Here is a 25,043-nt window from a genome sequence, read left to right as displayed (position 1 = left end):
TAATTTCGTTCTTTCCTTGTAAATCTTTGCATTTTCATAGGATTGTAGTCGGAATTCCTCCAACTCATGAATTTGAATCATCCTCTTTTGACCACTTAATTTGAGATCAAGATTAAGTGCTCGGATTGCCCAAAAAGTTTTGTACTCCAATTAGATTGGCAAATGACATGCTTTTCCATAAACAAGCTTGTAAGGGGAGGCTCCCATGGGAGTCTTATAGTCCGTCCTATAAGCCCAAAGAGCATCATCAAGCTTTGTGCTCCAATCTTTTCGGGTCTTGTTCACAACTTTCTCAAGGATTTGTTTGATCTCTCTATTTGAAATTTCAACTTGACCGCTTGTTTGAGAATGATATCCCAAGTCCGTTCTATGTTGAACACCATATTTGGTCAAAAGAGATGCAAGTTTGTTCTCATGGAAATGCGTTCCTCCATCACTTATGATTGCTCTAGGAACTCCAAATCTTGGGAAGATTATCTTTTTGAAGAGCTTGGTGACCGTTTTTGCATCATCATTTGGAGTGGCAATTACCTCCACCCACTTTGAGACGTAGTCTACAGCCACAAGGATGTACTTATTCCCATTGGATGTCACAAAGGGACCTTGGTAGTCGATTCCCCAAACATCGAAGATCTCCACCTCTAGAATGCCCCTTTGTGGCATTTCGTTTCTCCAAGAGATATTCCCCGTTCTTTGACAAGCATCACAATGAATGATGAATTCTCTTGTATGTTGAAACATTGTAGGCCAATAGAAGCCCGATTGAACAATTTTTGCAACGGTCCTCCTTGCTCCATGGTGCCCACCGTAGGGTGATGAGTGACATCCTTCCAAGATTCCTTGGACTTCCCATTGAGGGATGCATCTCCGGTAGAGCCCATCACTACATTCTTTGTAGAGGTTTGGGTCATCCCAAAAGTACCTCTTCACTTCGAATAGGAATCTCTTCCTTTGGTTGTGATTCAAATTTGGAGGGAGTACTTTTCCAACAATATAATTAGCATAATCGGCAAACCATGGGGTGATGTGCCTTTCGAGTTGTGTTTGAATGGCCATCAAAATATCGTCGGGAAATGAGTCATTGATCGGGGTTTCTCCATTTTCATCATGAAACCGGATTCTTGACAAATGATCTGCCACTACATTCTCGGCTCCTTTCTTGTCTCTTATTTCTAAGTCAAATTCTTGAAGAAGCAAAATCCATCTCAACAATCTTGGTTTTGCCTCCTTCTTTATCAAGAGATGTCGGAGAGCACGGTGATCCGAAAATACAATCACTTTGGATCCAAGCAAGTAGGAACGAAATTTGTTCAAAGCATAGACAATGGCAAGAAGCTTCTTCTCGGTGGTATCATAATTCACTTGGGAGGAGCCAAGAGTCTTGTTTATATAATAGATGGCGTGAAGAGCTTTCCCTACCCGTTGGCCAAGAACCGCTCCAACGGCGTAGTTGCTAGCATCACACATAATCTCGAACGGTAGTTCCCAATTTAGAGGTTGTATGATCGGTGCCGAGATTAGTGCTTCCGTGATTCTATTAAAGGCTTCAACACACTCATCAGTGAATTGGAATTGGGCATCTTTAAGCAAAAGTTGAGTGAGGGGTTTTGCTATTTTTGAAAAATCCTTTATGAATTGGCGATAGAAACCCGCGTGACCGAGAAAACTTCTCACCCCTCTAACATTCACGGGAGGTGGGAGTTTCTCTATCACCTCAACTTTAGCTTTATCAACCTCGATGCCCTTTTCTGAAATTAAATGACCCAAAACAATTCCTTCATTGACCATGAAGTGACACTTTTCCCAATTTAAAACAAGACTAACATCTTCACATTTTTGCAACACAAGAGAAAGATTATGCAAACATGAGTCAAAGTCCTTTCCATAAACACTAAAATCATCCATAAAAACTTCCATTATGGTCTCTAAGTAATCGGAGAAGACACTCATCATGCATCTTTAGAGAAAGTGGTGGGGGCATTACATAAACCAAAAGGCATCCTCCTATATGCAAAAGTACCATAAGGGCATGTGAAGGTGGTCTTATGTTGGTCATCCGGGTGTATAGAGATTTGGAAGAATCCCGAATACCCGTCAAGGTAGCAAAAGAATTTGTTGGAGGCTAACCTCTCAAGCATTTGGTCAATGAATGGTAGGGGGAAATGATCCTTTCTTGTCGCGGAGTTTAATTTTCAATAGTCAATACACATACGCCAACCGGTGATCATTCTTGTGGGTATTAGTTCATTCTTTTCATTTGTCACTACCGTGGTACCTCCTTTCTTAGGTACAACTTGGACGGGGCTAACCCACAAAGAGTCCAATATGGGATATATGATTCCTGCATCAAGTAATTTCATAACTTCTCCTCTGATAACTTCTTGCATGTGGGGGTTCAATCTTCTTTGGGGTTGAATAGTAGGTCTATGGTCTTCCTCTAGATGAATTCTATGCATACAAAAGTTGGGAATTATCCCCTTGAGGTCATCTAGACTATAACCTATAGCCTTCTCATGTTGTTTCAACACATCAAGCAATTTTCCAAATTGATTCTCATCAAGTCTATCATTAACAATCACGGGTTTGGTCTTTGATTCATCAAGGTAAGCATATTTCAAATTTGGGGGAAGGGGTTTTAAAGTAGGAATTTGTACCTCACTTTCCTCCTTTGGAGTTTCATTGAGAATTTGCTCCATCTCCATTAGACATTCCATTCTCATAGCATATTCAACTTGTTCTTCATTCTCATCAACCTCATCATATTCAAATTCCATGATGGGTTCCTCTTGCTCTTGAGCTTGTAAAATATCTTCTAGGATGGATTGCTCATCTTCTATGGGTTGACATGCTTCCACAAGGATGTTATGCACCAATACGGATTGTGCATGAGTAAGTTCTTTGTTAGCTAGAGCGGCCTCAAAAAGATCCACCTCCAATTCCCAATACATATTCTTAGCCTCACTTGCTTCCAAGGCTTCCAATGCTTGCATGGGATCTTTGAAGAAAGGTATACTTAAGTGGTCCTCTACAAAACAATCTACATGGTCCATCTTGCAAAATATCGAACAACTTGAAAACAATTAGAACAAACCTTGAGGAGTTTTACTTCCCCAAGGCAAAGAAAGACACAACTAATAACAATATAAGAAAATCTAAATCAAGTTAACACCGTCCCCGGCAACGGCGCCATTTTTGATCGGTCCGTTTCGTGTTCACAATTGAATAGATGTTGTCGTTGGGTCACGTCCGAATCAAAACACAATTTATAACTTCACAAACAACTCTACAATTAGTAAAGAGGCAAGTAAAGGTCGGATCCCTAGGGACGGGAATTGAGATGAGATTTCTATTGAAACTAATGGTGTCTTAGGGGTGTCACAATTTGGGTTGATGTAGAAGGTCACTAACTAAATAGAAATTAAAATAAAAAAGCAAGATGAATTGAAAGGGTTGTAAAGAATTGATAAAAAGTACTAGGGTATCATGGGGTCATAGGGGAATCATGGGAATTGATCATACAAACATGTTCTCAAAATATAAGCAAGCAATTATTGTTGTGATGGATTGAGTTGGGTTATATCTTACAATCCTAGGAAAGTTTTGTTCCGAGAGCCGAATCGATTAGATTGTACAACACCTACAAGTCGACTTAGTCTTTCCTACTCAATAACATGCATGGTCTAATGAGACTCGAATTGGGGTATGTCTTTCAAGTCTCATTGAAAAGATAGGTGATGGGTAAAAAATGCAAGGATTCATAGGTTCACATTTCATCAAACATAACATGTGCATGAGTTGAGATCAAAACAAGCAAGCAAATAAACCATGAAAGCATATTAATTTAAGCATGAATCATTCCCCATGTTGGTTTCCCCTAATTACCCATTAACCCTATCTAGGTCACTACTCACTCATTATCATGTTGATCATGCAAGCAAAGTTGTCAATCATACCAACAAAATGAAACATGATGAACAAATGAAAGTAATTAACAATAATTAAAAAGGAATTAAGAGAATAATACCTACTAATGATTCCAATAATAAAGCAAAGAATAAAAGAAGTACTTGATGCTTGATTGAGAGGTTGTCAATCTCCCAATAATAACCCAAATAATCTTCAATTACCAAAATAAAAGATGAACAAAAGAGAGATTAAGGACATAAAACTTGTATTAAAACTTGATTAATCGTTGATTACAATACTAAAGAGAGATTTGATTGATATTAATTACTCTGATAATTGATAAGAAGAACCTTCTGTTCTAATTAGACTAATGGGGTATTTATAGTGGAAATTAGGTGGATGCATTAGGGTTAACTAAGGGCTAAACTAGTAATTACACTTTTTAGATTGAGCAGGGAGAAGCCGGTATTTTTCGAAGGAAGGGCTTCTTTCACGGATGCTTGAAGAAGACGAAATTGTGCTGGACTGGAATCCGTGCGTATTGGTGTCGGGACGGGCGGATTGTAGCTGGGGAAGACGGGCGTCTTTGGGAGAAGACGGCCGGATTCTGGTGGTTGCTTACCCGGGCGTCTTTGGCAGAAGACGCACGGATTGTGCTGTGGAGGACGGGCGGATTCAGGGCAATCCGCACGGATTGCTGCTCAGCTTTGTTCCTTCTTCTTTTCTTCCCTTTTCTTCATAAAATCCTTGGGGATTTCCTTGGGGATGCAAGGATCCTTTCTCGTCATTGCTCATCTACTATAATATGTACAAAGGCCTTCTAATCTTGTCTCTCCTTGATGCTTGGTCATTGAATTCAATCAATTTAGTCTCGTTTTCCCATGAAAATGCAAGATTTGCACTCCTTTCCTACCAAGGGATCAAAATCTCAAAGAATATGCAAAACAAAGAACTAAAGACAATAAATGACCCAAATATGCACTAAAAAGCATGGGAACAAGGCTAATTCGGGGGCTAAATATGTGCTAATTATGGTCACATCAGCTGTACTGGAGAACAATCCGAGAGTCCAAAAGGTCGGGACGAGCGGATTGTGCAAGCGGTGGACGAGCGGCCAGGCAGGTGGGACGCTCGGATTGTGGCTCTTTGACGAGCGTCCCGATGTTGGGACGAGCGGATTCCAGTCCAGGAGCTTTTTTTCTTCTTTCCTTCTTCCAACAATCCTCAGGGATCTTGTCGGAGATGCAAGGATCTTCTTCATCATTTCTCATCTACTACATTATTTACAAAGGCCTTCTAGTCTTGTCTTTAATTTGATGCTTGGTCATTAGATTCGATCAATTTAGATCTAGTTTGCCATGAAAATGCAAGGTTTGCACTCCTCTCCTACCAAGGAAACAAAACCTCAAAGAATATGCAAAATAAAGGACTAAAGATAGTAAATGACCCAAATATGCACTAAAAAGCATAGGAACGAGGCTAATTCGGGGACTAAATATGCTCAATAATTGGTCACATCAAATATCTCCAAACCGAACCTTTGCTCATCCCGAGTAAAGAGGTGACAAAACTAGGACCCTTATTTAAAATAGCTTACGAATATAGCCGATATGAGACAATTAGCGGGTCTCACTCCGCCCTTTTAACTCACAACAAGACAACCATGAGGAAGGATGCCTTCTTTCAAGGCAAGGTGGGTTTTGCCAAAATGGAGACACATCCAATCATTAAAGCACAAAAAATCAAGTAATGGATGCATCTACAAAAGGAATAGCCACTTTTCTCATCTAAGTGGCGGAAATTATCTAAAGGGAAAGCAATTCAAGGGTATACACTCCTTCATAGATATGGTTTCTTGAAACTACTAAGTCTAGAAGGATACAAATAAATCACCTCCAAGTTGTGTCAAGCTAGGGTACCTTTGTCCTCAATCATTAATTATTTAAAGTTTATTGATTAAACTTTAACTAATTAACTAATGATCAAGTATGAACAAAGTAAATAAACGAACGAAGGAGAAGGAGACACACAGTTTTTGAAGTGGTTCAGTTTCACAAGTCGAAACCTACATCCACTATTCTCGATTAATAAATTTAGTACCTTTTTTTGGATTACAAATTTACTAACCCAACTCGTACAACTAACTCTAGCTGTAACTCAATGAGTACCGTTAAATACTCGAGTGACTAACTTACGCTAATAAAAAAGCACTAATGATTCTTGCAAAGGTTCACGTTAATGAACAAGTAAGAAATCTATTGAGCACTATTATCTTATAATGATAACTTAACAAATGAACATACCAATTTAAAACACACGACCTTTTGAAAATAGCAAATCGGTTTTCTTGCTTGAAATACACAGTTTTGCTTTGAAAAATTAAATCAATTTTTTGATTAAGGTCTCTAATTTAAATGTTGCAAAAGCAAAATATTTATAGGAAAGGAAAGAGCAAGGCTAGTCGGTTTTTTCGAAACCATAATAGCCGAAATAAGAGATATGTAAACAAATCATATCTTCTATTATTTCTTTCCTTAAAGCCTAAATGATAATGAAGAATATTCCAAAAGATAGAATATAAATTATTCTATTATTATTTTTTCCTTAAATTCTAAGATATGATAAGATTTTCCATAACAAGAATATCTTTATCATAAATAATAATATCAACTAAGATATAAAGATATGTAAAGATATTTCTTAGAGAATAAAATCTTTACAAAATATACCTTAGGTTACAAGAGATATCACGGCTCATATGCCTCGTGACCCGTGTAAACCCCCTAGCTCAATATTAGGTTAGAATTTAGGTTTTAGGAGTAGCTATATTAAAACCCTAATTAGTAACATGGTCCAACTCATAAGTTGACCCAAAACAACTACTGACCAACGTTCAACATAAAACCGAGCTCCGCACTAAACCGGGCTTTATTTAATAAATACTTTTACTAAAACATTTCAAATAAACAAAACCGTTTTTCAAAAACAATTTTGAAACAATTCAAGTCGTCTAATAAAAACTCAACATCTCAATATTATAGTAGAAGAGCTATAACATTGACCTCTTTTACTAGTAATGTTATAGCTGCAAAGCTATAACTTCACTAATACAAGAAATTCACTCATAGTTACCATTACGAGATAATCACCTATACTATTCTTATCTTTATAGGAGATCTTCGAGCATAGGCTACTTCATCATCCAAGCTTGATTAATCTTTAGACGGACATCGTCTTCTTATAATTCTTGAATGATTCTTAGATAATCTTGATCTTCAATTGAAGCTTGATCACGATAAACTTCCATCACAATTCATCTTTATTGCTTGTAATAAATAAGTTTAATCTAAAAGACTTAAAAAAACGATTACGCGCAACGAGTATATAAAATATAAAGCACACTTGACATCATCAAAACATAAACATGTATTCTATATGGTTCAACAAATTCCCCCTTTTTGATGATGGCAAGTCACCTAAAATTGTGACTAAGCATAAAGTTCCCCCTCAATATAATACCGTCATCTTAATAATAAAGATCAACGCAAGATCAAGACGATTAACATATAATCGAAAACGTAAGGACATTAAGAGACAATTGGTCATGACAAGGAGCAAGCTTAGGTAAATGCTTACCATAGACGTTCTTTCCCCCTCTTGACATCATCGAAAAGTTAAGAACAAATATAAAATGATTAGAATAATAAAAGACGAGACAAGGGATAAAAATGATATAAGAAGCAAAGAAACCACACATAAACATAAGCATCTAGAAATCTAATTAACATACAAACTTAAGGAAAACATGTTTAATGCCAATGGGCCGAATAAACAACATGTTTAGACAAGTACTTGGGCCATAATCCACATGTACATGCCAAAATGGGCCGAATAGAGTTTGTAAAATACACCACTAAGATAATAAAAAGATACTAAAAATAGTAAGGGCTAAATGAGGCAAGGCAAGGTAAGGTCATATGTTACGGGTTTTGTACGGTTTCACATAGTCAGGACGAGTGAAAAATTAAGAACTTTTAATGACAACGCCTTCGTAGCCTCCAAAGTGAGCGATTGATCGGCCGCCACAGCCTTCCCATGCATCACCAATGCACCTCCTTGACTAGTAAGGAAGGAGAGACGATCTCCATGTGGGAACACTTCCCCACGGATGGCCTTCAACTCCCTCTCAAAACCCGACAACCTCTTATCAACCTCATCCATCCAAGCATAAACTCGAGTAGAATCCAAACCCGACTCCGAAGACCGAGATGGTCGAACTTGCGATAAAACCGTAGCCAAGGTAGTAGATTGTTCCTCGAATTTTTCCATCAAAGTGCCCATAAAACTTTCCATCTTAGCATTCATAGCTCCCAAACCCGTATCATTAACAACTTTATCAACATCTTTCAAAAGCACCAATTCGGGTCCATCAAACCCGAGACCCATGAGCTTAATCAACCCGTCACACATACAATCTTTAGCACTAACTCCGTAACTAGCCCGTCCCAAAACTTGTTTGACCTCTAACAACCGAGACACCCACATCCCATATGGAATATCAATTGTTGTGGAAATTTTTTTTTGTAACCAACAGACTTGTTTGGACAATGCGGTTTAGTACAAGACTTGCTAAGTTGACCTGTTGACCTTCCAACCATGAATAAACAATTATCGCCTCATAACTTGACACTTTGTCCCTTCCTCCCCTTCTCGGCACAATTGTATTCCAAAGAAAATTGAGAAGAAATTTAAATTTGGCCGAGAGAGGACGGACGACTATATTACCACCTACAACCCGACTTCCTCAAAATACTTCTTAATAGCCAATTCCTTTTCACCAACAACATTAGTGTTGGGTTCCCTTGATTGATGATTGATGTGACCATAATTAGCGCATATTTAGCCCCCGAATTAGCCTTGTTCCCATGCTTTTTAGTGCATATTTGGGTCATTTATTGTCTTTAGTTCTTTGTTTTGAATATTCTTTGAGATTTTGATCTCTTGGTAGGAATGGAGTGAAAATATTGCATTTTCATGGCAAAACGAGACTAAATTGATTGAATTCAATGACCAAGCATCAAGGAGAGACAAGATTAGAAGGCCTTTGTACATATTATAATAGTTGAGCAATGTTGAGGAAGAATCCTTGCATCCTCAAGGAAATCCCCAAGGATTTTATGAAGGAAAGGAAGAAAAGAAGAAAGAAATGAAGCTGTCCAGCAACCCGTGCGGATTGACTGGAAGACACCCGTCCTCCACAGCACAATCCGTGTATCTTCCTTCAAAGACGCCCGGGCAGCAAGCCCGGAAGACGCCCGGATTCCCTTGAAGACGCCCGGGCAGAGGCTCCTGAATCCGCCCGTCCCGTGCCTAAGACGCACGGATTCCAGCCCAGCACAAATCCGTTTCTTCAAGCTTCAAAGAAAGAAGCCCTTCCTTCGAAAAATACCGGTGTCTCCCTGCTCAATCTAAAAAGTGTAATTACTAGTTTAGCCCTTAGTTAACCCTAATGCATCCACCTAATTTCCACTATAAATACCCCATTTGTCTAATTAGAAGAGGATGTTCTTCTTATCAATTATTAGAGTAGTTAATATCAATCAAATCCCTCTTTAGTATTGTAATCAACAATTAATCAAGTTTTAATACAAGTTTTATTTCCTTAATCTCTCTTTTGTTCATCCTTTATTTTGGGTAATTGAAGATTATTTGGGTTATTATTGGGAGATTGACAACCTCTCAATCAAGCATCAAGTACTTCTTTTATTCTTTGCTTTATTATTGGAATCATTAGTAGGTATAATTCTCTTAATCCCTTTTTAATTATTGTTATACTTTCATTTGTTCATCATGTTTCATTTTGTTGGTATGATTGACAACCTTGCTAGCATGATCAACATGATAATTAGTGAGTAGTGACCTAGCTAGGGTTAATGGGTAATTAGGGGAAACCAACATGGGGAATGATTCATGCTTAAATTAATATGCTTTCATGGTTTATTTGCTTGCTTGTTTTGATCTCAACTCATGCACATGTTATGTTTGATAAAATGTGAGCCTATGAATCCTTGCATTTTTTACCCATCACCTATCTTTTCAATGAGACTTGTAAGACATAAACCAACTCGAGTCTCATTAGACCATGCATGTTGTTGAGTAGGGAAGATTAAGTCGACTTATAGGTGTTCTAAAATCTAATCGATTTGGCTCCGGGACCCAAAATTTCCTACGATTTTAAGATATAACCCAACTCAATCCATCACAACAATAATTGCTTGCTCATAATTTGAGAACATGTTTGTATGATCAATTCCCATGATTCCCCTATGACCCCATGATACCCTAAGGCTTTTTATCAATTGTTTACAACCCTTTCATTTCATCTTTCTTATTTACTTTCATTGCTATTTAGTTAAGTGACCTTCTACATCAACCCAAATTGTGACACCCCTAAGACACCACTAGGTTCAATAGAAATATCATCTCAATTCCCGTCCCTTGGGATCCGACTTTTACTTGCCTCTTTACTAATTGTAGAGTTGTTTGTGAAGTTATAAATTGTGTTTGATTGGATGTGTGACGACTAACTCTGTGTCCTATCAAAATGGCGCCGTTGCCGGGGACGGTGTTAACTTGATTTAGATTTTCTCATATTGTTATTAGTTGTGTCTTTCTTTGCCTTGGGGAAGTAAAACTCCTCAAGGTTTGTTCTAATTGTTTTCAAGTTGTTCGATATTTTACAAGATGGACCTTATAGATTGTTTTGTAGAGGACCACTTAAGTATACCTTTCATCAAAGATCCCATGCAAGCATTGGAAGCCTTGGAAGCAAGTGAGGCTAAAAATATGTATTGGGAATTGGAGGTGTATCTTTTTGAGGCCGCTCTAGCTAACAAAGAACTTACTCATGGACAATCTGTATTGGTGCATAACATCCTTGTGGAAGCATGTCAACCCATAGAAGATGAGCAATCCATCCTAGAAGATATTTTACAAGCTCAAGAGCAAGAGGAACCCATCATGGAATTTGAATATGATGAGGATGATGAGAATGAAGAACAAGTTGAATATGCTATGAGAATGGAATGTCTAATGGAGATGGAGCAAATTCTCAATGAAACTCCAAAGGAGGAAAGTGAGGTACAAATTCCTACTTTAAAACCCCTTCCCCCAAATTTGAAATATGCTTACCTTGATGAATCAAAGACCAAACCCGTGATTGTTAATGATAGACTTGATGAGAACCAATTGGGAAAATTGCTTGATGTGTTGAAACAACATGAAAAGGCTATAGGTTATAGTCTAGATGACCTTAAGGGGATAAGTCCCAACTTTTGCATGCATAGAATTCATCTATAGGAAGACCATAGACCTATTATTCAACCCCAAAGAAGATTGAACCCCCACATTCAAGAAGTTGTCAAAGGAGAAGTTATGAAATTACTTGATGCGGGAATCATATATCCCATATCGGACTCTTTGTGTGTTAGCCCCGTCCAAGTGGTACCTAAGAAAGGAGGTACCACGGTAGTGACAAATGAACAGAATGAACTAATACCCACAAGGATGATCACCGGTTAGCGTATGTGTATTGACTATCAAAAATCAAACTCCGCGACAAGAAAGGATCATTTCCCCCTACCATTCATTGACCCGGATGACCAACATAAGACCACCTTCACATGCCCTTATGGTACCTTTGCATATAGGAGGATGCCTTTTGGTTTATGTAATGCCCCCGCCACTTTCCAAAGATGCATGATGAGTATCTTCTCCGATTACTTAGAGACCATAATGGAAGTTTTTATGGATGATTTTAGTGTTTATGGAAAGGACTTTGACTCATGTTTGCATAATCTTTCTCTTGTATTGAAAAAATGTGAAGATGTTAGTCTTGTTTTAAATTGGGAAAAGTGTCACTTCATGGTCAATGAAGGAATTGTTTTGGGTCATTCAATTTTGGAATTGGGCATCGAGGTCGATAAAGCTAAAGTTGAAGTGATAGAGAAACTCCCACCTCCCGTGAATGTTAGAGGGGTGAGAAGTTTTCTCGGTCACGCGGGTTTCTATCGCCGTTTCATAAAGGATTTTTCAAAAATTGCAAAACCCCTCACTCAACTTTTGCTTAAAGATGCCCAATTCCAATTCACTGATGAGTGTGTTGAAGCCTTTAATAGAATCAAGGAAGCACTAATCTCGGCACCAATCATCCAACCTCCAAATTGGGAACTACCGTTCGAAATTATGTGTGATGCTAGCAACTACGCCGTTGGAGCGGTTCTTGGCCAACGGGTAGGGAGAGCTCTTCACGCCATCTATTATATACGCAAGACTCTTGACCCCTCCCATGTGAATTATGATACCACCGAGAAGGAGCTTCTTGCCATTGTCTATGCTTTGGACAAATTCCGCTCCTACTTACTTGGATCCAAAGTGATTGTATTTTCGGATCACCGTGCTCTCCGACACCTCTTGATAAAGAAGGAGGCAAAACCAAGATTGTTGAGATGGATTTTGCTTCTTCAAGAATTTGACTTAGAAATAAGAGACAAGAAAGGAGCTGAGAATGTAGTGGCGGATCATTTGTCAAGGATCCGGTTTCATGATGAAAATGGAGAAACCCCGATCAATGACTCATTTCCGACGATATTTTGATGGCCATTCAAACACAACTCGAAAGGCACATCACCCCATGGTTTGCCGATTATGCTAATTATATTGTTGGAAAAGTACTCCCTCCAAATTTGAATCACAACCAAAGGAAGAGATTCCTATTCGAAGTGAAGAGGTACTTTTGGGACGACCCAAGCCTCTACAAAGAATGTAGTGATGGGCTCAACCGGAGATGCATCCCTCAATGGGAAGTCCAAGGAATCTTGGAAGGATGTCACTCATCACCCTACGGTGGGCACCATGGAGCAAGGAGGACCATTGCAAAAATTCTTCAATCGAGCTTCTATTGGCCTACAATGATTCAAGATACAAGAGAATTCATCATTCATTGCGATGCTTGTCAAAGAACGGGGAATATCTCTTGGAGGAACGAAATGCCACAAAGGGGCATTCTAGAGGTGGAGATCTTCGATGTTTGGGGAATCGACTACCAAGGTCCCTTTGTGACATCCAATGGGAATAAGTACATCCTTGTGGCCGTAGACTACGTCTCAAAGTAGGTGGAGGCAACTGCCACTCCAAATGATGATGCAAAAACGGTCACCAAGCTCTTCAAGAAGATAATCTTCCCAAGATTTGGAGTTCCTAGAGCAATCATAAGTGATGGAGGAACGCATTTCCATGAGAAGAAACTTGCGTCTCTTTTGAAAAAATATGGTGTTCAACATAGAACCGGCTTGGGATATCATCCTCAAACAAGCGGTCAAGTTGAATATTTAAATAGAGAGATCAAACAAATCCTTGAGAAAGTTGTGAACAAGACTCGGAAAGATTGGAGCACAAAGCTTGATGATGCTCTTTGGGCTTATAGGACGGCCTATAAGACTCCCATAGGAGCCTCCCCTTACAAGCTTGTTTATGGAAAAGCATGTCATTTGCCAATCGAATTGGAGTACAAAGCTTTTTGGGCAATCCGAGCACTTAATCTTGATCTCAAATTGAGTGGTCAAAAGAGGATGATTCAAATTCAAGAGTTGGAGGAATTCCGACTACAATCCAATGAAAATGCAAAGATTTACAAGAACGAAATTACTCCATGATAAGAGAATTAGACAAAAGGCCTTGCACAAAGGGGGACAAAGTCCTTCTATTCAATTCCCGCTACCGACTTTTTCCGGGAAAGTTGAACTCTAGATGGATGGGTCCCTATGTGATAACCGAAGTCGGAAAATATGGAGATTTTGAACTCAAGGTGGAAGATGGAAGCAAATTCAAAGTCAATGGTCAAAGATTGAAGCCATACTATGAAGGAGCGTTCATTGGAGAGGTCGAGGTCACCTACCTCGGGCCTTCTCATCCTTGAAAGAACCATCAAAGGGAGAGTTTGGTGGAGTCCTCCCTAAACCACCACTTGTAAATATACTAAACCTCTAACTTGTATTTATAATTTTATTGCACTTTTTTTAATAATAAGCATGAGGTCTTTTCGTGAGAGTAAGTGAGGGAGGGTCACTAACGAATTTTTATGAAGGAAGGAACCAATTTTGAAGTGTGGGGAAGCATCTAGGAGAGGAAAGAAAGTCAAAGGAAGAATTCACAGCTTGAACACGTGCGTGTTCCCTGGAATCCGGCCGTCTTGCCAGAATCCGGGCGTCCTGAGGAGAATCCGTCCGTCCTGCTAAGCTGAGAATTTGAAGATTTTAGGACTGAAGGAGAATCCGAGCGTCTCAGAAGGGAAGACGCCCGTCCTGAAGAACCCGGCCGGGTTTGCAGAAAGACCCCCGTCTTTCTACCTGTGCATTTCAAGAAAAATCCCTGGAAAGGAATCCGCCCGTCTTCAGAAGAAGACGCCCAACCCGATAAGAAAAGACTCCGAGCGTCTCATGCTCGGGATGGCCGTCTTTATGGCGTCATATTTTTTGGAAATTTAGCTGTGACAGAATCCGGGCGTCTTACCCAGAATCCGCCCGTCCCGAGAAGCCTGAATTCGAGCGTCTTCTGCTTGAATCCGCCCGTCTTCCCACGTTGATTTGACCCGTCTTTTCTTAATTAAAATTACACCCCACCACACATTTAGTGACACATCACCCTTCCTTCCTCTTGCATTATAAAACCCACCTCATTATGACTCCCAAGCATATCCAAATCACTCTTAAACCCACAAAATCAGAAAGCCCCAATTTTCTAGGGTTTTCAAAGGCAACACTCAATCAACAAGGAGCATCTTTATTCCTTCACAAATCAATGGAATCCAGCTCTATAATCAAGGAATGGCACAAAGGAGATCCTCTTTTAGGAATAGGAGAAGACCAAGGATGAGGGGAAGTTCTTCTACCTCCCATGTCAACACATTAAGAAGGGAGCATAAAGAGATTGTAGATCTTACAAGGCTTGATGACTTCTCAAATGTGGAATTTGTCAATGATGTGCAAAGATTAGTCTTCCACCGGCTTCTAAGTAAGAACATTCTTCCCACTAAGTTTTTATGTCATGATACCTTGAGGAAACTTGGGATTTATCACCAAGTGGAAGCTCTCTTTGAAGTATTTGGTCTCTCCACCCTTTTCCATATGTATGAGCAAACTTATTGATCTCTTGTGCTTGAGTTTTTGAGCTTTTTGAAGATTACAACCTTGAACAAAACAATTTGCATAGAGTTTAGGTTGGAAAATGTCCCAAGAATGATGACCCTTGTAGAATTCGCAAATGTGCTTGGACTCGATGTTACGCCTACCCGAACATCGAAGCCAAAAAAATATAGTGTTGAACCTTTGTGGAGGGCCATGACCGGCCAGGACTTCATACACAATAAGGAATATCTTGCTTTTCATATCCAAAATCTAATCTTAAGGGTCACTTACCGGTTCCTCTCGGGCACCCTCTTTGCCCGCCGAGATCCGGCAAACGTGAACCAATTAGACCTTGTGTTTATGGAATCCTACCTCAATATTCAATGAAGAAGTGCATATTCAATGCACCGCTAGTGTTACTCGAGAAATGGGCAAAGTTTAGGAATGGTGATGATGACGGGATGAAACACATTGTGAATGGAGGACTCATTACTAGGCTTGTAAGGGATTTCAATCCAAGATTCAACGAGAATAATGAGTATGCTCCACTTTCGGGAAACACGAGGATAAATGAAGATCTTCTTCTCATTCATCGTCATTGGATAACCCTTGAGGGGGTTGATAAGCGGATCAAGTGGTTAACGAAAGGAAGCGATCCGATATATCTACCAATGACCGGCCTGCCACAAATTTCCCCGAGAAGAGGACCTTTGTCTCCAATCCCATCCTACCTCATCTCTCCAAACCCAACCCAACCAAGACAAGCACCACCTCCAAATCCCCAACAACAACAACAAAAGCAATAATCCCGAGATGAAAAGATCAAAGTGCCTCCCTACCCATTTCCTTATCAACCGTATAACCATCCCAACCCCTTCATCCTTCCGTGTGACGACTTTGTCACGGGAATTCTACAAGATTTGCACTTCCGCCAATACAAAACCAACGTGGTCATTTACTATGCACTCTATCCTCAATACCACGATATGGTTCAAAAGGGAAAGATTAGTGAGGAAGGAGCATTTCCCTCATGGGCTCAAATGGACCTACTCTTCCCCAAATCGGAGAGAGCAAATGAAGGAGCAAACGGGAGACAAGAGGAGGGAAGCAACAACTCTTGCGGAGGGGACACGGTGGAGCTTGAAAGTGAAGAGGACGAGTTCATGGACCCAAGTATGAGTGATGCATCAAAGGAGATATGGGATAGCGATCTAGAAGGAGATGATACCGACCTCAAGAGGATTACTTCATAGCTAGGTGGAGCGGGCGAGAGGCACTCACCTAAGTTTAAGTGAAGTTCCCTCATCTCCTCTCTTTAATTTTCAAGTTTCATGAAAAGAAGTTTGTGTTTTGTTAACTTATATATTTATTTATATTGATCATTGTTGGAGTAGTCCTATCACCATTGAGGGCTAACACCTCGGCCCCATTGAGGTGTTCTCATTTTATTGTTCCCACTTTTCAAAATCCAAAATGACAAAATTAGTTTCATGCATTGCATATTGTGTGCATGAACTACACCCAACCTTAGGACATTAGAAATAATGTCTAGATCGGTTTGGGGAAGTTAATGCATACACAACGGGAGGTAATCTAAATTATCCTCTCCGTCATAAACAAAAAACATGCATCATGTAGTGTAGATTAGTGTAGCTTGCATTTAGTGTAGAAATCATGCATCATGTTTGCATAATTTCCCATCATTTTGGCCATTGAGGACAATGCCCATATTAGTGTGGGGATAGTAATTCTAACTTAAATTTTATTCAAAAATCCAAAAAAATTGAAAAATTTCGAAAAATCATAAAAATTTGAAAATTGAAAAACCCAAAAACATGTTTATTTCCTTTTTAGTGTAGTCATGTATTATTGTATATATGTGTTTGTTCTATCCTTGTTCACATTGATTGACTACGCCACATCCGAGACATGAGGATCATGAAGACCGCATGGTATGATCTTTCCAATCTCCTTTTTCCTCTTTATATTAATGACTATGTGGCTTTATTTTGATTGATGCGGTATAACAATGTGAACTTAGGACTTGCATTTAGTTTATATGTCATATTAGTTGATAGAATCACTTGCATTAGGATGTATATAATAGTTGCATCATGGCATATAGTTGCATTTAGATAAAATATTTTGAAAAGTGTCTAATTGAGAACTTTGACAAGAGCAACTAAACCATTACAAATACTTTTTCAACTTAAGACTTTGCCTACTAGAATGGTTGTAAACCACCCTAGGTTGTGTCATACTAGTGTCTTTTGACCCATGACCCAAAGCCTAGTCAAGAGTTTGCATGTGAGTCACCTATTCCAACCCCGTGATGCGATGTGGACTTGGTTAACTTGTCTAGGTGACCTTGATTGACCTTGTGGTAAGGCAACCCAAAAATACTTTTCTATCAATAAGTTTGAAGTGCCCATTTCGAAAATTTTGTTATGTGGAAGTAATTTATTGCTAAGGAAACCTAAAATGTTATGAAATGTTGAGAAATTTTAGTTGTTTTGATGGAGGCGTACCACTTCAATGTGCTTTGCAGAGGGATCCATTGAATTGGGCCCCCACACGGTTGTGAATTCAACCGCCCAGAGACAGAGTGACTATTACCCCGAAAAGCTATTGTCTAGAGGTTAACCGGTTGCCTAATAAGCGATTGGCGAAAGCAAAGGACACTAGCCGGAAGGGACAAACCCCATCTTAAATTTTTGAAATGTGAAAGTTAAATGAGGTCGAATTTTGAAAACTATTCATATCCACCCTTTGTTTATAACGATTTGAGCATTTCATTCCCAAAAAGCTTTTTTGTCAAGCCACTTTGTCGAGCTTGGGACGCTCCATGACGTTTACTTTTGTAGAGAATTCGAGACTTGTCATGTCATATGCTACTAGCATCATAGGGATCATCATTCCACCACCATCCGATCGCTCTTGACGAAAGCATTTGGAAATTGAGGACGAAAGTAGTCTAGTTTAACTCCATTTGGAGGTGATTTAGTGCCATCCTCTTAGCCTTAGTAATTTGTTGAACTAGTATTTGTGAAGGATTATATGCTCTTAAATTTGTTCTCTCTTGGTTGCCTCCGCCACTTGATGAGGAAGTGGCTATTTCTTTTGTAGATGCATCCATTATTTGATTTTGTGTCCTTAATGTTTGGATGTGTCGCCATTTTGACAAGACCCTCCTTGCCTTGCAAGAAGGCATCCTACCTCATGGTTGTCTTGTTGTGAGTTGAAGGGGTGGAGTGAGACCCGCTAATTGTCTCATATCGGCTATGTTATTAGGTTGGTTTAAATAATGGTCCTAGTCTTTGTCACCTCTTTACTCGGAACGAGCAAAAGTTCGGTTTGGTGATATTTGATGTGACCATAATTAGCGCATATTTAGCCCCCGAATTAGCCTTGTTCCCATGCTTTTTAGTGCATATTTGGGTCATTTATTGTCTTTAGTTCTTTGTTTTGCATATTCTTTGAGATTTTGATCCCTTGGTTGGAAAGGAGTGCAAATCTTGCATTTTCATGGCAAAACGAGACTAAATTGATTGAATTCAATGACCAAGTATCAAGGAGAGACAAGATTAGAAGGCCTTTGTACATATAATAATAGTTGAGCAATGTTGAGGAAGAATCCGTGCATCCCCAAGGAAAGCCACAAGGATTTTATGAAGGAAAGGAAGAAAAGAAGAAAGAAATGAAGCTGTCCAGCAACCCGTGCGGATTGACTGGAAGACGCCCGTCCTCCATAGCACAATCCGTACGTCTTCCTTCAAAGACGCCCGGGCAGCAAGCCCAGAAGACGCCCGGATTCCCTTGAAGACGCCCGGGCAGAGGCTCCTGAATCCGCCCGTCCCGTGCCTAAGACGCACGGATTCTAGCCCAGCACAAATCCTTTTTTTCAAGCTTCAAAGAAAGAAGCCCTTCCTTCGAAAAATACCGGCGTCTCCCTGCTCAATCTAAAAAGTGTAATTACTAGTTTAGCCCTTAGTTAACCCTAATGCATCCACCTAATTTCCACTATAAATACCCCATTAGTCTAATTAGAAGAGGATATTCTTCTTATCAATTATTAGATTAGTTAATATCAATCAAATCCCTATTTAGTATTGTAATCAACAATTAATCAAGTTTTAATAAAAGTTTTATTTCCTTAATCTCTCTTTTGTTCATCCTTTATTTTGGGTAATTGAAGATTATTTGGGTTATTATTGGGAGATTGACAACCTCTCAATCAAGCATCAAGTACTTTTATTCTTTGCTTTATTATTGGAATCATTAGTAGGTATAATTCTCTTAATCCCTTTTTAATTATTGTTAATTACTTTCATTTGTTCATCATGTTTCATTTTGTTGGTATGATTGACAACCTTGCTAGCATGATCAACATGATAATGAGTGAGTAGTGACCTAGCTAGGGTTAATGGGTAATTAGGGGAAACCAACATGGGGAATGATTCATGCTTTAATTAATATGCTTTCATGGTTTATTTGCTTGCTTGTTTTGATCTCAACTCATGCACATGTTATGTTTGATGAAATGTTAGCCTATGAATCCTTGCATTTTTTACCCATCACCTATCTTTTCAATGAGACTTGTAAGACATAAACCAACTCGAGTCTCATTAGACCATGCATGTTGTTGAGTAGGGAAGATTAAGTCGACTTGTAGGTGTTGTACAATCTAATCGATTCGGCTCCGGGACCCAAACTTTCCTAGGATTGTAAGATATAACCCAACTCATTCCATCACAACAATAATTGCTTGCTCATAATTTGAGAACATGTTTGCATGATCAATTCTCATGATTCCCCTATGGCCCCATGATACCCTAGTGCTTTTTATCAATTTTTTACAACCCTTTCATTTCATCTTGCTTATTTACTTTCATTGCTATTTAGTTAAGTGACCTTCTACATCAACCCAAATTGTGACACCCCTAAGACACCACTAGTCTCAATAGAAATCTCATCTCAATTCCCGTCCCTTGGGATCCGACCTTTACTTGCCTCTTTACTAATTATAGAGTTGTGTGTGAAGTTATAAATTGTGTTTGATTGGATGTGTGACGACCAACTCTTTGTCCTATCAATGATAACATGCCCATTTAATATGTGCTCTCTTAGTTTACCTTTTTAGGCTTAATGAACAACTCAAGCTTGGATTAAAATATGTTGAATTGTTGATCACCCAAAGATTTAGAGTGAATTGTGTCATTTAATGTACAAGTTAGGGATTAGAGTATTTAAATGCAATAACAACAGTCAAGACTACTGCTACTCTTGCAAGTAACAATAGCCTGGACTGTTACCTTGGTCTGTAACACTTGAAAGTCGATTTCACTTTTCGAAAATCCTTTTTATCACTTTAAATGGCTTGGATTTAAATGACAACTTTCAGATTCTTTTTTAAGGAGTTGAGTTTCTAGAAAAAAAGGTTTAGCTAATTATCAATTCAAGTTGTTTCCATCTTTGTGCCAAATTGTATACTTGGTGTTTTATAAAACAAAGTTTGCTTTATGCCATTTTTGTCTAAACTTGTCATATTGTGACTTGTTTTCCACTCTTTGTTTTCTGAAAAACCAAAGGCTTATTTTGGATAATTACAAACCTTGTTTTCTTCTTTTACTTCTTTAAAGAGTGCTCTCTTTTGTGGAAGTTTGGGAAAGAGTTAGTCTTCATCACATGTGAAGACTTTTGTTTTTCAATACAATAGCTTGCCTCCCTTGTTTACCCTCTCTATAAAAGGAGTGTCTCCTCTCACTTCTTTCTTAAGAATTTTCTGAGAATTTAATTGACTTTACAAAATTGTTTTCAAGTTTCAAAACCGTTTTAATATTTTGCAAAACTTTCAAAGTCTTCAAGTGTTACGGTCATAACAACTGTTGCTTTAAGTATTACACTCTCTCACTTATGAACCGTTTGATCTTGTAAGTTGTCCATATCAATTCTTGTTAAGAATCAGTCCGTGGAAACTTGATCCTTGTAAACGTTCTAAGTTAGAGTGTATAGTTCTAGGATGGAGTAGTCCTTAAACTCGTGTGGCAACCGGAGTAGGTTGCGAGTTCTTTTTATTGTACGGGTTTTTTGTAGTCAGAGTAGATCACTAAATTAATCAATAAAAAGTAGATTGGAAGTAGGCCCTTGAGTTTTGGCTGAACCAATTTAAAAATCTCGTGTTTCATCTCCGTTTACTTTTATTTAGTTTGTTAAGTTTTATTATTTGCTTTAATCTTGAGTAACAGTTCTACATACTGTCACATCCATTCTGTAACTTGTATTTCATATGCTAAGACGAATAGCAACAGTCAGAACCATTGTTATCTTCAGGTTTCAACAAGTATTCACATTTCAATACTTGTTTAACTCTTCAATTTAATCGATGTATTCACTTATCCTCTATATTATCAAACAACTTACTTTAATTCAATAAAGTCCAAGTTGAAATTTTTAAATAGTACCTAATTCACCCGCACCCCCTCTTAGGTACTTGAATCCATAAACTCTTGAATTGGTATCAGAGCCTCGTGCTCTTTATCAAGGATAATCGCCCTTAGAGTTTGATTCTTGGGTAATGGATTCCGAGAAACACTCCAAGATCCCGGTCTTTACCGGTGCGAATTTTGGATGGTGGAAACTCAAACTGGAACATTAGATCTAAAGTATCGATTATCAATGTTGGACCATCATCCAAAATACACCTCTTGTTATTGAGGAAACCGACATGCGAAACGGTTTCACCAAAACCAAAGAGGAAAGAAATTACAATGAAAATGATTTCAAACTTGCCGAAAAGAACTCCAAAGCAATGTCGATTCTTCAATGTTGTGTTGGTGAGGGGGAAGTTAGTCGAATCTCTGGATGTCCTACGACAAAATCTATTCGGGACTCTCTTTTACTTGCTTATGAGGGGACTTCCCAAGTTAGAAAACACCGTATTGACCTTCTCATGCAACAGTATGAGATGTTTAGAATGTCAAAGGACGAGTCCATAAATAGCTTTTCTTCACAAATCTCTTGTATTATTAATGAGCTAAAACGTTTAGAAGGAATTTCGAGTCTGAGGATATCATTCGGAAAATCCTTCGTAGTCTAACCTCTAAGTGGCAACCAAAGTTACCGCTATAGAGGAACCCAAAGATTTGTCAACCCTATCTCTTCATGAACTAATAGGATCACTAATGGCTCACGAGTTCAATCTCGACAAGCATTCCAGTGAGTCCTAAAAGGGAAAGAGTATCGCTCTCACGTCCTCTCCAAGCGCTGGAGAAGACGAGGAGGAAGACGAGTTTGCTATGTTCTCAAGGAATCTAGCCGGGTTAGTCAATGGTCAAGGAAATAGAAGGTTCAATAATAATTACTCGAAAAAACGTTTTCCTAAGAAATGACCTAATTCCACCGTTGGATGCTTTAAGTGTGGTGATAAAACTCACCAAATTAAAGAATGTCCCAAGTGGGATGAAATCAAATAAAAGGAAAAACGAGATAAAGCTAAAAAGGACTACAAACATAGAGTCATGAGTGCTATTTGGGGAATGTCCGAGTCCGAGGAAGATGAGGAACTCATCGAGGAGCAGTTAGAGGCTAAAATGTACATTTCACAAAATCTTAAGAACAAAGTCTCTAAATCCACAAAAATTGAACACCTTAGATGGCTCATGGCTAATCCCGATGACTCCGAATCCGATTCCGACAAAGTGGTCAATCATCTAAAGGCCAAGGCTAGAACTTACTCCAAAGAAAAAGTATGTAAGCTTCTTGATCAACTTTTTGATAAGTGTCGATTTCAAAATGATAAACTTGATGTCATGCAAAATGAAATTGAAGAAATTGCTCAAGAAAATTTTAACCTTAAAAATGAACTAAAAGCAACAGACAGTGTCACTGTCAACTCTGAGGCTTATGATGAAGTAAAAAGAGTCAACAAATTGAACAAACAATTGACTAAAGAACTAGAGCGTCTTAAGATGACCCCCACGGACGTCTCTGACCTTTAAAATATCAACACCACCTTGGTGATGCAAGTTTCCTCGCTAACCAAGGAACGTGATTACCTTTTGAAGGACAAAGATGCTCTCGAGAATGAAGTATATGACCTTGTGGTTGAGATAGTTGACTTGAGAGAAACAGTATCTGAAACTGTTGCTTCCAACAATATAGACAAGTCAAATGAACACGTTAAATGTTTGGTCAATGAAAATGAGCATCTTAAAATTGATTTACGTAATCACAAGAAATAAATAGAAGTTATTCGTGAAAGGCTTACCTTCTTCCAAAAGGGTATGCCCGAATGTAGAACTTCTAAATCTAATCTTCACCAAAGATCCGAAGAATTTTTTGATCTAAACAAACGTCTTGATGAAATGACATCTAAGTATGAGGAGTCTAAAGAAATAATTGGATACCTTGTGTCTAAACTCAATGCTCACACTCCTGACTTCATAGTGGAAAAAAGGTTGTCTATAGAAATTGAGAAGGATGATGAACCCAAAAGGGAAAAAGAAAAGAACATACATCTTCTCACCAAAGTCAATGAATTGACTAAAGAACTTGTGAATGCTAAGAATGTCACTAAGAAATGGGAAGGAAGTCAAACCGTCTTAAACTTCCTCACTAGTCAATCCGAAAGATGTGACAAAGTTGCCGGCTTGGGCTTTAAATGGAACAGTCAGACAGACTGTTACATCCAGAAGCCTAAAACCGATTTTAGAAGAAGGAAATACGTTGGTCTGCCTGAATACATTATTTGCAACTATTGTGCTAAGAATGGTCATGTCTTCAATACTTGCAGAAAAAGACATAATGACATTAACAAGAACATTAAAGTCATAAAGCAAATATGGATTAGGAAAGACACCATAAGATATGTTGATCATAAAAGGGGACCCAAGTTTGTTTGCGTTCTAAAACTCAAAGTCTAATCTTGTGTAGGGCTTGGTGAGAGGCAGCCGCAATTGGCACTTGGATAGTGGATGCTCTTGTCATATGACGGTTGATAGAAGCCGATTCCTCTCACTTAAAGCTTATAATGGTGGAACGGTAAGGTTTAGTGACAACAAAAAGGGTGAAGTAATTGGCATTGAAAAGGTTGGTAAGTCATCATTACTTTGTGTCGACAACGCGTGGCTTGTCAAAGGTTTGAAGCATAATCTCCTTAGTATTTCTCAACTTTGTGATAAGGGTAATATTGTTGAATTTAGTACCGATTTGTGTCGCATTTTTTATGCTACAACCCATGAGTTGCTTCTTGAAGGTAGACGTGTCAAAGATGTTCACTTAACCGATTTGAACATGTTATCCGGTCATACTATGTCTTGCATAAGTGTAATGAAAAATGACCCTTGGTTGTGGCACAAAAGATTCGGACATGTTAGCTCTAAAACCCTTAATACCCTTAGAAGACTTGACTTAGTTGAAAGTTTTCCTAACATGAAGTTTGAATTTGATAAATTATGTGATGAATGTGCTAGATCGAAACATGTTAGAAGCTACTTTAAATCCAAAAGATGTGTTAGTACCACTCGTCCTCTTCAACTATTGCATATTGATCTTTGTGGACCTATGAGAACTAGGAGTAGAGGGGGTAGCCGTTATGTGTGTGTCGTTGTTGATGATTTATCAAGATTTGCTTGGGTTCTCTTCTTAAGCTCTAAAGATGAGCCATTTGATGAATTTCAAATTTGGTTAAAATGAATCCAAAACAAACTTGACTTAAAACTTGTTTCCATAGGAACGGATCATGGAACCGAATTTGAAAATTCATTATTTGGTGCCTATTGTGATGATAATGGCATTGACCACAATTTTTCGGCTCCAAGAACTCCTCAACAAAATGGAGTTGTTGAACACATGAATAGAACTCTTGAAAGTATGGCTAGAACTATGTTGTTATGTAGTAAATTGCCTAAAACCTTTTGGGGTGAAGCGGTAAATACAGCTTGTTACATTTATAAC

This window comes from Silene latifolia, unplaced genomic scaffold, assembly GCF_048544455.1.
Source record: "Silene latifolia isolate original U9 population unplaced genomic scaffold, ASM4854445v1 chrun_scaffold_16, whole genome shotgun sequence".
NCBI classification, from domain to species: Eukaryota; Viridiplantae; Streptophyta; class Magnoliopsida; order Caryophyllales; family Caryophyllaceae; genus Silene; species Silene latifolia.
The sequence above is the reverse complement of the archived record's forward strand: the minus strand, read 5'-3'. Positions refer to the sequence as shown.